The sequence below is a fragment of the Mobula hypostoma genome, chromosome 4, assembly GCF_963921235.1.
Source record: "Mobula hypostoma chromosome 4, sMobHyp1.1, whole genome shotgun sequence".
NCBI classification, from domain to species: Eukaryota; Metazoa; Chordata; class Chondrichthyes; order Myliobatiformes; family Myliobatidae; genus Mobula; species Mobula hypostoma.
The window spans coordinates 102,973,131-102,986,121 of NC_086100.1; the positions used below are offsets into that span (position 1 = coordinate 102,973,131).

The window sequence follows — 12,991 nt, forward strand, 5'->3', positions numbered from 1 at the left end:
TCTCAAGACCAAAGTCTATCGTAACTGTTAGTCAGCTTGTAGGATTGGGTGATAAGAGAGAGTGAAACTGGCCCATTGAAATCCATGATATTGCTATCAGTAAGAATTGTTATGAAGTCCATGCAATACCGCTTTCCTGATCACTGCCTGAGATTGGCTCAGATAAACTCATAATAACCTGAACAATTAAAATAAGAACCACTTGGATCAAAACTGAATATTTTCATATACGTAACATGTGTGTGAGGTTCGACTGCATGAAGAAAAGAGACACCAGGAAAGGATAAGCATAATTAAATTTTCCTGGATTGTTCTGAGTTAGCTGATCTCAAGATCTATGATGAGGATGGTCCCTCTACAATTCTGTAATTCTGTGTCGAGTGCTAATATTCTGTACTGAGTGCTCATTGCAACTGTAAAATTCTTCAGACTTATGTCCACTTCAGATCACTGATGTTCTCTAATCATTGGATACTTCTATGTAATCTAATACCTCCCAGCCAAATATAGCCTTTTCTCTTTCTTAATCATTGCTAGAAAGTGTAACCATCTGGGCTTTCTTCTAAAATTATTTCTAGAAAATCCTGATTCACAACTCTATAAATGTTTTATGAAAACGCATTTCTTGGAGCAAATCTTTAATTATCACGTTATCACTTAAACCCTTACGTTGGCTTGGCATTCAAGTTTACCGGCTGATATTACAACCAAGAAATACAGTCTTTTTAATGTATTTTGCACGACAAGGTTCTTGTTTCAATCCTTAGAGCAAAGAAATAAAAGCAGGAAAACAGGTTTGTTCACTGAAACAATCAACTTCTTTTATCTTTGAACTGCAGTAAATATATTCATAACATTTCTTTCATGCAACTTTGCTGCAATTTGCTGGTCTTTGTTTAGTGATATTGTGCAATTTTTAAGCTCCATCTAGACTCCTGAAGAAAATTACCACATGGAGCTGCCTTTTACTAACCTTGAAGTGGCTTTCATCTTGTTGGCCTTTGTGATTTTCTCGCTCTTTACTTTAATGTCAATCTACAGTAACCCAGAGGTGGCAATGACAGGTATGTCTGTTCAGTCATATAATGTTGTACATTAAGCAGTCATATGTTAACCTTGCAGAGACTGGGAGCAGAATAATTGTATTGGTTGCTGTCCCATGAGAAACTATTTCAGGGACAATTCAGCTCCCTATAGTTCAAGCAAAAATTAATGTTATCTTTTGCAAAAGTTTACCTAACGATGAACTGTGTTTTCTTAGAGCCAAAAATTTCTTACTGAGCGTCATAATAAAATTCTTCTATTAACCCCTACACAACTTTAAAAACTGAGAGGAAAACCATGTGGGGTTCCTAATCTTAATCACCACTCAATGACATTACTGAAAATGCAATTGTGTGTATACTAGATAAGAGCAGATTCTGGTTTATTTAAATATCCTGGCAACATTTAGAACTGATTTTCCTGTGATCTCTGCATTGTATGGCAGGCGAGAAGTTTACACTACAGGTGTGCGCTGCTTGATCTGACTCTGCTTGCAATTTAGAATCATAGACGAATGCAGCACAGAAATGGGGACTTCTGGCCCATCTCACCCATGCTGACCATAATGCCTTTCTATGCCAATCCTATTAGACAAGATTAGGCACACATTCCTCTATTCCCTTCCTATCAAAGTACTCAATCAAATGCTTTTTAAATATTGTAATATAGTCCATCTCCACTACCTCATCTGGCATCTCATTCCAGTAATTTACTACCCTCTGTGTGAAAAAAAATTACGTCTCAATGTTCCTTAAGTTTCTCCCATCTCACCTTAAACCTGTGTCCTCTAATTTTAGACTACTCTTCCTTGGGAGAAAGATTCTGACTACCTATCCTATATATGTGCCAGAAAATAACCCAGGCCTATCTAATCTCTTGTTATAGCTACTGTTGTCTTTGACCTTAATCAGAAGGAAGTAAAATATAATCAAAAAGTCTAATGGATATTCGGATTCAGTTTCATTTGTTTTATCACATGTACAACAAGATATTCAGTGAGATATGTTATTTGCATTAACAACCAGCTTAACATCAGGATGTGCTGGGAGCAGCCCACAAATGGCAGCGCACACTCCAGCACCAACATAGCACAACCACAATGTTCAGCAGAACAACACAAGCAACAATGTCAACAATAGACAACAACAGCAAAACAAACCCCTTTTTTCTCACCCACCCACACAGACAGACCCCCAGGCCACCAGCCTCCAGTGGACTTCTGGACTCACAGACTTGTAGATATCATGCCTCTGACTTCTGGACATGCACCCCCACTCCCAGAGCTGCAGCCATCAGGCCCCAAATTCCAGGACTCATGTGATCCTCGAATTCTGGTACTTGCCAGCCTGGGGTGCCTCTGCTTCTCGTGTCTCCTGCCTGCATAGGCCTCCAATCCCGGGACCTGCTAACCTGAGGGATCTTGCCAACCTGGGGGACCACAAGCCCTTGTCCATGGGGCCCATCGATCTTGGTAATTAATTACTGGGATTGCTGGTCTTCATCTACAGAGCTTGCCAACCCAATATCCATACATGGGGATTGTTGGCCACCAACTGCATGTGCTCCAATCTAGACTCTGGCCTGACCTCTAACTCTCCCCTCATCTCTGTCTCTAAACACTAACATAACCCCTAACTCATTGTGCTATTCCCAAAAGTATTTGTGTTTTATCTCAAAAGCCTTGTGTTGGGAGGGGATGTGATGCTTCATTACAGAGGACTTTAGTAATATCCATAGAGATTTGAGGCACAGTACCACAGGAAGAATTGTTTACCAAACTCTGCTTTCTATTCTAATATTCTATGTACATATTTTGAATGGAATACTACCAATATAAACTCATCATAATAAAACTAAACCCACCAACACAGTAAGAGTGTACCTCAAATTGTCTCACACATTGCCCACCTCATTGCATGCTACAAAATAAACTCTACTACAACAGTTCCTGACCTTTGAGTCATGACCAAAATTGAGGTTGCAAAGATAAAAAGGGGGTTTACAAGGATGTTAGAAGTCATATTACTTTGGTATTTTTTTCAACTGTTCACCTTTCACCTTCTCTACGCTTAAATCATGTTTGATTTGTAACTGCTCCCAGATCTGATGAAAAAAAATTCTCCAACCTGAAGCATTAATCCTGTTTTTCTCTATTAGCTGCTGTCTGGCTTGCTTAATATTTCCAAAATTTTCTGCTTTTTCCCCACATTTCCATCATCTGCAACAATGTTTATGATGTTGTACCAATCATCTATTTTCCTCTCTTCTACTGGATTGTATACAGTAGGGTGGTGTGTAAGTGAATTTGTGACTTGTGTTCTGTTACAATCTTGCTTGGTAAACTTTGTCTGGAAACCCAAATCTTCAGCTTGTGGATAATAACTGCTTATTTCCAAGAAGTTGGAAAAATAATATTTTGACCACAAGTTAAGAAATCAGCTGCTACCTTTGCCAAAGGCCTATCTAGCATTGCATGTTCAAGCTTGGCTTCTTCTAATGCCTTGCCCCAATAAATCTGCATGTGTCACATGTTTGTGTGAATTCCACACTCACTCCTGGCCAGTGGAGTGATTTGCAATCTGTCCTTAAATTACAGTTTTCTCCTGGATAGAATTATTATATATGCTTCAGTATTTCTCTCCTTTCTTCTGAGATCCCACCACACTATTACCTCTGAAAAATAATCATTCAGAAGTGCTGATCTCATCTCAAATGTAGAAACATTGACCAAGACTGTGTGGGAGATCTGTTATTTCTCTCTTGACAATTGCATATAATTCTTACAGCATTGTACTGCATGGGGTCCCTCAATTCAGCTTCTTTGTCAATGGCTCTGTTATAGGCACCTACTTCAGCATATTCACTTTCTCCAATTCTGTGTGTCTGTGATCTGTTTGGCTTCCCTCCAGCAGAAAGATGCACACATTCAATGTGTCTGTGATATATATTTGCAGAATCAATCATTGCAGATTCTTTGTGGCTTGGGCCTCAAGGGTTTTGTTATCATCCTGCTTATGTATACATACATACTAGTACTGTCTGTATGAGTAGAATCTCTCCTGCCTAAATATCACAAACAAAATACCTCTGTCTTACTGGATGCAGGCTAAGGAGCTGAAAATGGAATGAAGTTGTTATTGTATTTCCCACCTCTAACCTTTTGATGGCCCAAGACACTGCCCCAAAGAACTCTTGCAGTAATACAGTATGCTGGGACTGGGTGATTGATCTATAACCACAACCATCTGCCTTTGGAAGTGTGATTCCAACTCCTGAAGTGTTTTTCCCTCACTGTCCTTTCATTTTAGTTTTACCAGAGTACTTTGAATCCACACTCAGTCAAATTTTGCTTTGACGTCAAGAGCAATCATTTTCCGGTCTCCTTGGAATACAGCTCTTTGGTCCATATTTTAACAAAAGCTGTCCTGAGGTCTTGAGCCAAATGGTCCTGATGAAACCCAAAATGGGGCAGCAGAGTGGTGGTTATCCATGAATTCACTGCCACTCGATAGTATTGTCAATGACAGATTCCATCACCCTGCTGATGATTGAGAGTTGACTGACTGGAAGGTAGTTAACTGGACTGGAATTGCCCTTTTATGAAGAGGACATACATGGATAATTTCCACATTTTTAGGTGATGCTAATATTATAACTTAATTGGAGCAGTGTGGCTAGAGGCACAACTAGTTCTAGATGTTCAGTACTCTAGGTGGAATATTATCTGATTCGATAGCCTTTGCTACATCTGGTTTTCTCAGCAGTTTCTTGATATCATGAATAGAATGACTTCTTTAATGGTGGAGGTTTCAAGAGGAAGCTGGAATGGATAATCTGTTTGGCACTTCAGGCTGAATATGGTTATGTCTTTTGTCCTTAACATGGGCATCCTCTGGGCTTTTGTCCCCCCCACCTTTTCTTTTTCCCATGATCCTCTCATATCCCTTTTGCCAATCAACTGTCCGGCTCTTGGCTCTATCCCTCCCCCTCCCGTCTTCTCCTATCATTTTGGATCTCCCCCTCCCCCTCCCACTTTCAAATCTCTTACTAGCTCTTCCTTCAGTTAGTCCTGATGAAGGGTCTCGGCCCGAAACGTCGACTGTACCTCTTCCTAGAGATGCTGCCTGGCCTGCTGCGTTCACCAGCAACTTTTATGTGTGTTGCTTGAAATTCCAACATCTGCAGATTTCCTCGTGTCTGTGTATTCTTGTGTGGTCTTTAACATGGACATAAAGCACAGACATCTCTCTGTATTCTTGTGTGGTCTTTAACATGGATATGCCAACCCCTGTTATCAGTGTGTATTCTTGGAGCCTTCTCCTCCCATTAACTGCTTAATTATCTACTGCCATTTATGATTAGATGTGGTAGGACTGAAGAGGTTTGATCTGATCCACCGATTGTGTGATTGCTTAGTACTCTCTTTTATACACTGCTTTGCAGTTAACCATATATCTAGCCTTAAATAGTAGTTTCACTAGGCTGGCACCTGATCATTACAATCAGAATCAAAATCAGGTTTATTATCACTGAGATATATCATGAAAATTGTCATTTGCCACAGCATTGCAGGACAAGACAAGACATTAGAAACAATGACTATTATTTACAAAAATGAATACATAATACAAGCGAGGAACAGTAAAACTGAGGGTGGATATCCTGTCTTTTAAGACTTTTGTTGTCAGTAGTGATGCTATTAATGCACTCTTGGTGAGAGAGAATTGTAGATCATAATCAGAAGGAGATCTCATTGATCTGATCTCAGCATAATTCAAAACTGGTAATCCTGAAACGGTAAGTGAATGATGTGTGTGGCTCCTTGGTGTCTTCTAATCCCCTTGTGGGTGTCAGCAAAAAATCAATTTGGAGGTAGCACTGGAATGCACATAATCCTATCCTCAATTAACAATTGCAAGCACAAACCCTTCCAATAGGAGTTGCTGGCTACTAATTGGGAGAGAAACCCTATGCTATTTTATCCTCTCTCAACTCGCCAACTGTAAAGGTAAAACATAGTTTCAAATATGCATTTGCTATTTTGCTAAAATAATATCTATTTTTTCTGCATATATTGCCGGTATATTTTTTCTTTTACACATGGCAGCCTTACCTATTTCAATGAGTATCATCATCATTCTTGCGTTCAGTATTTTGTATTTCTTCCACCAGTGCTTCAGTAGACACATAACAAAGAATTGGTCAAGTTAGAACAACACCCACAAAATGCTAGAGGAACTCAGCAGGCCAGGCAGTATCTATGGAAGAGAGTACAGTCAATGTTTTGCGTCAAGACCCTTCGGCAGGATTAGAGGAAATAATGAGTAGAGTTGAGAGGTGGGGCCAGGGGAGGGAGAAACACAAGTTGATAGGTGAAACCGGGAGGGGGAGGAGCGTGGTAAAGAGCTGGGAAGTTGATTGGTGAAAGAGATACAGGGCAGGTGAAGGGGGAATCTGATAGGAGAGGACAGAAGGCCATGAACAAAAAAAAAATGGGGGAGGAGCACCTGAGAGGGACAGGCAAGGGGATAAGGTGAGAAAGGGAAAAGGGAATAGGGAGTGGTGAAGGGGGGGAGACATTACCGGAAGTTCGAGAAATTGATGTTCATGTCATCAGGTTGGAGGTTACCCAGATGGAATATGAGGTGTTATTCATCCAACCCAAGTGTGGTCACCTCATGACAGTGCAGGAGGCCATGGATAAACATATTGGAGTGGGAATGGGAAGTGGAATTTAAATGGGTGGCCACTGGGAGATCCCGCATTTTCTGGAGGACGGTGCCTAGGTGTGCTCAGTGAAGTGGTCTCCCAATCAGGTCTCACCAATATACAGGAGGCCACACCGGGAGCACTGAACACAATAATGACCCCAACAGACTCACAGGTGAAGTGTCGCCTCACCTGTAAGGATTGTTTGGGGCCCTGAATGGTAGTGAGGGAGGAGGTGTAGGGGCAGTGTTGTAATTGTTCTGTTTGCAAGGATAAGTGTCAGGAGGGAGATCAGTGGGGAGGGATGAATGGACAAGGGAGACATGTAGGGAAACCAGTGGACACTCAGAAATAGGCAATCAGTAGAATGGAGAAGTTTCTGTGATGCTTCACTGCCTCTAATTTTTCCACATGGGAGTAGCATCTGCTCTGGGCTGGGCTGCCCCATAATCTACGCATCTCCGCCGTGCAGGTATGTCACCCTTTAAACTGTCTCATAGCTACCACCCCCCATCGTTCCCTACTGAGGAGCTAACGGTGAAAGTCCTCTCCACCAGGGTCCTGGTTTGCTGATGCTGGAATGTTTGGAAGAGGGCACGGAGGGCCATCCTAGCTGCCAACTGCATGTACTGCCGCCGGGCGAACCGCCATTGGGCCTGCGGCCTACAGCACCGGACCCAAAGAAGGTGGAAGGTGGTTCACTGTACATGATTTGCCGGCTGATGGATTCTTGTTGTCGTGGACATGGTGTGCAGTACCTGGTTGACTGGAAAGAGTATAGCCCAGATGAGAGGACTTAGGTGTCATCCAGTTTCATCTTAGATCCTTCACTCATTGAGGAGTTTCATTGGACCCATCCAGATTACTCTGGGCTGTTGAGTGCCAGTGATAGGAAGGGAGGGAGGGAGGGATTGCGGGGGGGTGATGGTTCATGTCAGAACTTCACAGGCAGGGACCTCCCAATCTTCAATCAACTAACAGTAGTCACCTGCAGCCTACTTAAACCCAGCTCTCATCCGCAATCCTAGTTCAATCGTATGAACCAGCTGGCTTTAACTGTTACCTTAGTGAGTTAAGTATCTATTTGCTCTTGTATTGTGGCCCCTCGTGGCTTGTATTTTGTGATTTCCTATTAAAGTTATTGCTCATACTAAATCTTCTCCAATGCTTTGCAATTGGGTCAAGCCTCCTGTACATTTCCTAACAATGGGAAAGGACAGAATAAGGCCCAACAAACAGATATGAGACAATGACAATATAATTGATTTGGCAATACAGGTTTCAGGATAAATATTGGCTGGATTGCTAGAGAGAATTCTATGTTTTCTTATGACATAAAAGGAGACTGTTTTGGCTCATTTGTCTTTGGTGGCTTCTCAGAAATGCCATCAGCCCCATTTTCCAACATACACTCAGTGGCTCCATATGTCACTACTACAGGGCGTGACGACCCTACCTTACACGAGTCCCGGGCTCAGCTGGCTCCGGCTGACAGTACCCGGTATGGGCCCCTATCCAGGATTATGGATCCCACTGCCTTGTGGGAATCTTCGGGAGAAGAGAAGGCTAATGAGTTGGCGTTGTTGTTGTTCGTCCATCGTTGACGTCGATGAGGACCTCGACACCATTATGATGGTGTCGAGACTAGCGCGTGATTTGGATTTAAGTAAGGGAGAGTTGCGCAGCGTTAGCCTCACTCTCTCTTCCCAATTCCCATCTGGATCCAATGGCAAGACAGAGTCACCTCCCGGCAGCTCCTGCAGCCAAGCTGATGCCAAATGTACTGCTTTGCATTTCTTTGGACCACATCCACGAGGCCGAGAGGGGGATCTTGATGTCTGGGCAGCCCAGGATCTCCATATTCATTGCGCAGGTCTGTGCCCCGGAGAGGTCACTCCGGTGCTGCTGAGGTCATTCCGGTGCTGCTGAGGTCACTCTGGTCTGCGCCCCGGAGAGGTCACTCCGGTGCTGCTGAGGTCATTCCGGTCTGTGCCCCGGAGAGGTCACTCCGGTGCTGCTGAGGTCACTCTGGTCTGTGCCCCGGAGAGGTCACTCCGGTGCTGCTGAGGTCATTCCGGTCTGTGCCCCGGAGAGTTCACTCCGGTGCTGCTGAGGTCATTCCGGTCTGTGCCCCGGAGAGGTCACTCCGGTGCTGCTGAGGTCATTCCGGTCTGTGCCCCGGAGAGGTCACTCCAGTGCTGCTGAGGTCATTCCGGTGCTGCTGAGGTCATTCCGGTCTGTGCCCCGGAGAGGTCACTCCGGTGCTGCTGAGGTCACTCTGGTCTGCGCCCCGGAGAGGTCACTCTGGTCTGCGCCCCGGAGAGGTCATTCTGGTCTGTGCCCCGGAGAGGTCACTCCAGTGCTGCTGAGGTCATTCCGGTCTGTGCTGAGGAGAGGTCACTCCAGTGCTGCTGAGGTCACTCCGGTCTGTGCCCCGGAGAGGTCACTCCGGTGCTGCTGAGGTCATTCCGGTCTGTGCCCCGGAGAGGTCACTCCAGTGCTGCTGAGGTCACTCTGGTCTGTGCCCCGGAGAGGTCACTCCGGTGCTGCTGAGGTCATTCCGGTCTGTGCCCCGGAGAGTTCACTCCGGTGCTGCTGAGGTCATTCCGGTCTGTGCCCCGGAGAGGTCACTCCAGTGCTGCTGAGGTCATTCTGGTCTGTGCCCCGGAGAGGTCACTCCGGTGCTGCTGAGGTCACTCCGGTGCTGCTGAGGTCATTCCGGTCTGTGCCCCGGAGAGGTCACTCCGGTGCTGCTGAGGTCACTCTGGTCTGTGCCCCGGAGAGGTCACTCCGGTGCTGCTGAGGTCATTCCGGTCTGTGCCCCGGAGAGGTCACTCCGGTGCTGCTGAGGTCATTCCGGTCTGTGCCCCGGAGAGGTCACTCCAGTGCTGCTGAGGTCACTCTGGTCTGTGCCCCGGAGAGGTCACTCCAGTGCTGCTGAGGTCATTCCGGTGCTGCTGAGGTCATTCCGGTGCTGCTGCAAAGCAGCAAAACCAACACAGGAGGCCTTCGTGTGCCAAGGACTGCTGCTCAAGAATTGGCTTATTCAGCCACAGCCGACGCTGTTCCACACCCAATTGAGTCCTAAACTGGATGCATCCATTGTCTACTTAGACAGACGGAGCCACTACTTATTATTTACTCAGTGGCCACTGAATTAGGTACAGAAGTGGGACCCGCTGTGGTATTCTACTGCTGTAGCCATCCACTTCAAGGTCTGACGTGTTGTGCATTCAGAGTTGTCTTCTGCACACCCCTGTTGTAATGCATGGTTATTTAAGTTACTGTTGCTTTCCTGTCAGCTTGAAATAGTCTCTTCTGACCTCTCTCATTAACAAGGCATTTTCACCACAAAACTGCTGCTCACTGGATGTTTTTTTTTCTTTTTGCACCATTCTCTGTAAACTCCAGAGACTGTTATGCACCAGCAGTTTCTAAGTTACTCAAACCATTCCATCTAGCGCCAATAATCATTCCATGGTTAATGTCACTTAGATCACATTTCTTCCCCATTCTGATGTTTGCTCTGAACAATGGATTTCTTAACCATGTCTGCATGCTTTTATGCATTAAATTGTTACCACATGATTGACTGATCAGATATCTACATTAATGAGCAGGTATACCTAATAAAGTGGCAATTAACCATATTTCTCTGTCAGATATCCTTCAACTTCACACCAGAGAATACAATAAGCAAAATGCTACTAACCAAAATGCTGTTGAGATGTGGGAGAAAACTGGAATACAATGGGAGGAAACCCATGGAAATCCATCCACTGCAACACTCTGCTCCCCCTTGCTAAGGAATCTTTTGTATCCATCTAAATTGGTAGATAGAGCTTTGTTTTATTTTTCTGATCAGAAAGGTATTCCTGCTGTTAATGCTGCCCTTCCTCAATGCTGCATTGAAATGCCAGTTTTGATTGTGTGTTTCTCTTTCTGGAATAGAATAAAACCGTAATCCTGTAATTAAGGGACAGGTCTATCAAGGATTACCATCAGCGAAGAGAAGTGTATATTGGTTCATTGGCAAACATTCCCTCTCAATCTCATCATGATCTTGCTCTCTAGGGTCGTTAATGAAAGGATAATCAGCAGCCCAGTGATAAAACCATTTCCTCTCTCGAAGCAGAACTCGTTAGTGTGTAATATAATTCTATTATTGCCTGGTGTTGTCAGCTTTACCACAGGCCAAAACTAGACATTGTTCTAAGCTAGACTAGGCAAGATGCTGCATTGACACAACAGTATACATACAAAAAATTGAAAAGAGAATCTATTTTATTTTGCAAACTTTAACCAAAAATAAAACATAAATATTTTCGTATGATCCAGAGGTGAGGGGAACAGAGTGGGGCATGGGTGAAGGTGTGATGAGATAGACAAAGGGGGAATGCTGCTCAAAGCCTGTTACTAATTTCTCGAACTTCTGGTAATGCCCCCCCTTTCCTTCACCAATCCCCATCACCTTTTCCCTCTCTCACCTTATCGCTTTGCCTGCCCATTGCCTCCCTCTGGTGCTCCTCCCCACTTTTCTTTCTTCCATGGTGCTCTGTTCTCTCCTATCAGACTTCTCCCTCTCCAGCTCTGCATCTCTTTCACCAATCAACTTCCCAGCTCTTTACTTCACCCCTCCCCCTCGCAGTCTGACCTATCACCTTTTGTTCCTCCCATCTTTTAACTCTACCCTCTATTTTTTTCTCCAATCCATCTTTTTGGCCCATTTAAGTGGCTTCCCCAATTAGCCAAAGTTTCAAATGTTTCGATTTAATATCAGAGAATGTATACAGTATACAACCTGAAATTTGAACTCTTCACATGGAGTAGTTAAAATAGAAATAATGGAAATAGTTAAAATGGTATAAAAAAGACAAACTGAGTAACAAATTAGGTATTTAAATGAAATACAGAACAAATTAGAATACTGTTAATACTACTGCAGTATTATAAAACTGTATATTAGTTCAAAATACTTATCGATGGAAGAAATCATCCTTGTCATGTTCTTTTGACAATAAATGAACAAAATCAGTGCAAATAATGGACTGCTTTCATACCATGCCATCAACGACTGCAACTCCCAAATCTTAATTTACACTCCTAGCCATTTCTGGCATCTCCAATCCTGAATGTTTGACACTGCAGTGAGCAAAACAGTTCTGAATTGTCTTACTGCTATTTCTCATAAACTATCAGTGACAAAAATCACTGCTTTTTGAACACAAACACAAGCAACTGATGCTATTTAAAAACTGTTTGCTTGAAGGATGGTATTGTGTCTGATGGCCATTCAAGTGCACACAACTGACACTAGTTAGAAACTTCAACAGGTCTCCTGTCCCAATTAAGCAGCCTAATATCCCAAATAAACAAAGGGAATCCTGACTATTTTCTTGACTAGTTTTTGTTCTTTAAGAGTTGTCCTAAATAGTAGCTGCCCAGATTAACCAATGCTGAATTAACTGGAATCCACTGTATTCTAAAAGCTGGACATTTAGCATAAGATTCATTTGTGACATTAGTTAAAAAGCTACTGGTGCTTATTTTGTGAGGAGATCTGTGTGGTGGCAGGGAGTTCAGTAGTTTTATGGCTTGGGGGAAGGAGTTGTTTCTCATCCTAATATTCCTTTTCGTAATGCTACAGTACCTCCAGCCTGATGTTGGAGGTGGGGGGGGGGGGGTTAAGGAAATTGTTGGATGGTTGGCAGAGATCTGTAAAAAATGGGTAGAATGGTGGGGGAGAGCCTTGTTGACATCAATCTCCTCAGGAAGTGGAGATGCTGCTGTGCTTTCTTGACTAAAGAGGTGGTGTTGAGGAATCAGATGAGATAGTCAGTTCTTTGCATTTCCACAAACTTGGTGCTCCTAACTCTCTCCATAGAGGAGCCGTTTATGTGCAATGAGGAGGGCCAGCCTGCAGCTTCCTGAAGTCCATAATCATCTCTTTAGTCTTGTCCATGTTGAGACCCAAGTTGTTGTGCTCGCACCATTTGACCGAAAGTTTCCAGCTTTATTCTTGAGCATATGGAGAAATGTTTCTCCAAAGGAATAGACTGCAGATGCAGGAAATATGGATTTAAAAAAGGAATGTTGTAAATACTTAGCAACACACATAAAATGCTGGCCTGGCAAAATTCAGCGGGACAGGCAGCATCTATGGAAATGAATAAACAGTTGAAGTTTCGAGCTGAGGCCCTTCTTCAGAACTGGAAAGGAAGGGGGAAGGTACCAGAAT

At 43.7% G+C, this 12,991-nt stretch overlaps 1 long non-coding RNA gene across 1 annotated transcript in view; it reads left to right on the forward strand.

The window, feature by feature from the left end:
* The window catches only part of LOC134345534 (uncharacterized), a 34,436-nt gene that overhangs the window by 10,791 nt on the left and 10,654 nt on the right, over positions 1–12,991 (forward strand). The window lies entirely within an intron of this gene.